We start from the raw sequence: 3,924 nt of genomic DNA on the forward strand, positions 1-3,924 counted from the left end.
AGGACCCGAGCGCCGACAGAGACAAAGGCCCTATTGAAACTGAAGGAATTCTTTTTTCGTGCCATGCCTGTTTGGGGACCTTTCCAACACTCAAAAACTCACAAAACTTTGAAAATGCGTAATGCTTGGTGAAAAATTTGATATTTTAAGGGTTCATAGATAAGCATGAAAAAATGCCTTGCTAGCACCCACCACAAAACTTGAGCCCCTCAGTACGTTTGACGTAGACTCACAAAATCGGGTACACATATGTGTCATGTCAAGATGTACAACAGAGCTCAGAGGAGTAATACCCTAAACCCAACAGGAAGTGCACCGTTTTGAATTGAAAGTTGGAATTTAGTGTGTTTTTAACCACTTCCAGGTGTCATACTTTAACAAACTCCTCCTACAGATTTCATCCAATCAACTTCAAATTTGGTCTGTGTCATCTTAAGATGTGAAAGGTGAAAAGTTATTTAAAGAACAACTTTTAGTCATAGGGCATGGTCCGTGGTGTGGCACCTATTTTGTGTATTTTGCCATCTAAACAGGAAGTGGGTGTACCTCAAGTGTACATTCCCCAGTCAGCTCAAATATTTTCAGGATTCATAAGAGTCCAACCCTGAGGACATTTATGGACAGACATTTACTCAAAGGCAAAGCTCCCCCTAGTGACAACAGGAAGTAGAACTAAAAGTCAAGGTGCTATACTTAAACAAACTCCTCCTAGAGACTTCATCAGATTGACTTTAAATTTGGTGTTTGCTATCCTTAACAATGAAAACGTATAAAATCAAGATTTTTTGTCAAACGGTGCCCATTTTGAGCGTTTACTGATTAAAAAGAAAGCTGTTGTAACTTGATTGTACATTTTCTAATCTGGACAAAATATGTCACGATTGACAAGAGTCTAGGCCTAAGGGCATCCACAGGCCAATATTGACTTTTGGTCATAGCGCCCCCTGCCGGCAACAGGTATTCAGCCTTAAATCCATCATCTGATTTACATGAAACCAGAAAATGTCTAATAATTCTGAACTGGTAGCAGTTTCAGTCGGGTTCCATATGAGGGTGCTCACAGGCGAGTGCAGAATGAATGGCGGTCTATGGAGCCATACCCCTCCAAATCCACTTTTCTCAGGACATCATTTTTTTTTTCTGTTAATATGAACATTGCATTCAAATGGTGAGGCAAAGAAAATACACACTGTTGGATTTCTTTTTTTTTTAAGTCTCTTTTTTTGTTGTAAAAGGTTTTAAAATGTCAATGATGTCATACACATTTTTGGCCAGAGAAACTGCTTTACAGCAAGCTCTGAGTCCCTTTCCTTTTCTCTTGAGGCATCGGCAACGCAGCTGACAGGTTAGGCTCTCCCTGTAATTACACGTGCTAGAAAGAGTTTTCGTTGGCTAATGTTTTAAAGACCACATCAAAATACTCACTCAGACATCCTGGCACTGCTTCGGATGCCATCAAGCAGGATGGTCCTAATCACTGACCAATCAGCATGCATTTGCTAGTGTGATATGGGCAACAACGACTCAACCTGTAAGAAATCAAAAGGACATAACCACTCGTTCATTCAACTTTCGACCCATTATCCATGTTGAACTTTGGGATTTCTCAACAACAATTGGGAGAAAGAGACAAATTTAGCCGTTTATCTCCAGAGACTCCCATTCATTTTGCACTCGGCTGTGATCACCTCCTCCAGTGGGACTCTTGTGGAACTGCAACCAAATTCAGCCCCTTTACTCTAGCCATGCCCATTTAGTCAGGCCGCTTTTCATAACTTGTGAACTGTTTATGGTAGATTCTTGTGTGAGGTATCATTGAACTCCTCAAAGAGTTCCTTTTTATTTGGTGACAGTTTGCCCCGCCCCATATGTAAATTTAAATGTAAATGTGCTCTATTTATATAGCGCTTTTCCAGTCTTAACAACTGCTCAAAGCGCTTTTACATCTACAGGGAACATTCACCATTCACACACATTCATACACTGTGGCTGGGGCTGCCGTACAAGGTGCCACCTGCTCATCAGATAAACATTCACACACATTCACACTCCGATGCGCAGCACCGGGGGCAACTCGGGGTTCAGTGTCTTGCCACAGGACACTTCGACAATGACTGCAGGGGCGGGGATCAAACCACCAACCTTCCAATTGGCAGGCAACCGCTCTACCACTGAGCCACAGCCGCCCCTAAAGCCACAGCCGCCCCTATATGCTTAAACCACACCCCTTAATAACTAATGATCGGTTTGTTGTACACTATTGTGTGAGGTATCATTGAACTGAGCAGAGAGTTCCGTATGCTACCCTATGCTTTAGCCACGCCCCCTTTCACAGCTACTTAACTGTATAACGTAGAGTCTTGTGTGAGGCATCATTGAACTCAGCAGAGTTCGCCTTTGCAAATGCACGGCCACAAGGAGCGGCGTCCGCCAGTAACCTTGACATGCTGGGAGGGGCGAGGGCCTAGGGCCTGCTCAACGCTGCTTGCAGCTTTAATTCTTCTTCTTCTTTGTCACAACAATTGGAGAATATATTTAAGTCCACCATTTCTGTCTTTATATTTAAACTGAGGTAACATAACAGCAAAAAAAACACCATATTACAGCCAACTGCCACATGAAAGAAAGGAGGAAAAAAACAAACCTCCTTGCTTCTCCTGATGCCCTTATAACTCAGCTTCCCCAATTGGACCATACCACCTACGTGGGTGAGCTAACCTGAGCAAACACTATTGACTGTTAAGTTTCTCATAACAATATTATAATTGGAGAAATCCATTACTGATAACATTACTATTTCTACCAACTACACTCTCCAAATATAAACATGTCATTTTACCGCAGAACAATCTCACCCATTGTTGTTTACTTTAGGATTAACCAGCCCCTCTCTTCAGGAAAACTCTCATGAGGCAAACCTGTACATAATAAAGTGACAAATTAAAACAATAACGATCAACATTACATGGAAATCAAGATAAAAATAGACACAAAACAGTCTTAATTATGGGAACAGAGTCTAGTGAAATGGGGGAAAGGCGACCTTTTCACATTATTATTATTATTATTATTATTATTGTTATTATTATTGTCATATAATACCTTAATAATACACAGAAAACATTGTCTCTACCAGGGCTTTAGAAATAAAATTCTTTCTGCAGAAAAGGTTCAATTCCTAAAACACAGAGCCTGTCCTCCTCTGGGACACCAATAACCTGGCAATTTCTGTAGCCAACGTAGTGCACCTAAACATGGTCTCACTTTGCCAGACTATCCACACACTGTGTAGCCGAGGAGGGTCTGGCTAGTCCACACAGCATTCTGGGATGGCAAAAAAACATGCTCTGGTTTATTGGCATTTCTCTAAACCAATCACAATCGTCTTGGGTGGCGCTAAGCTCCGCATGTAGCCTCTGTAGCCTCGCGGAAGAGAAATCTCCGATTGGACAGATAGTCTAACTAGCTGTCTGGGTTTACCCTGTAGAGATCTGAGGAGCAGGTAACCATAGTCCTCAGAAATCCACCGGATGTTAGAATTCCAACACAAAGAAAACGGAAAGAAACGGACATTGGTGAAAATACTTGGATCCCGTGGAATTTCCTGCGGCCCCGGCACTATCCCAGAAGTGGAATGTGGTGGCTACAGACCAGCCTAAACAAAACTGCAAAGATCTTCATCATTTGGTTAAATTCATCTTCACAGAAATGTCTGGATCAATGACAGTACATTTCCAGGATAACTGCCTTGTTCTGCCGGGTGTCCCTCACCTTCCGCTTTCTATGGAGGATATATTTATTCTTAATTCAAATTGAAAGTCCAAAGACAAAAAAACGGCAAGATCAAATTAAAATTAAAGCTGCAAGCAGCGATGGAGGGCCCTCGCTAACATGCGCGAGTCGGGGATACTGGCGGACGCCTCT

The sequence above is a fragment of the Etheostoma cragini genome, chromosome 16 (genome assembly GCF_013103735.1).
Source record: "Etheostoma cragini isolate CJK2018 chromosome 16, CSU_Ecrag_1.0, whole genome shotgun sequence".
Taxonomy (NCBI): domain Eukaryota; kingdom Metazoa; phylum Chordata; class Actinopteri; order Perciformes; family Percidae; genus Etheostoma; species Etheostoma cragini.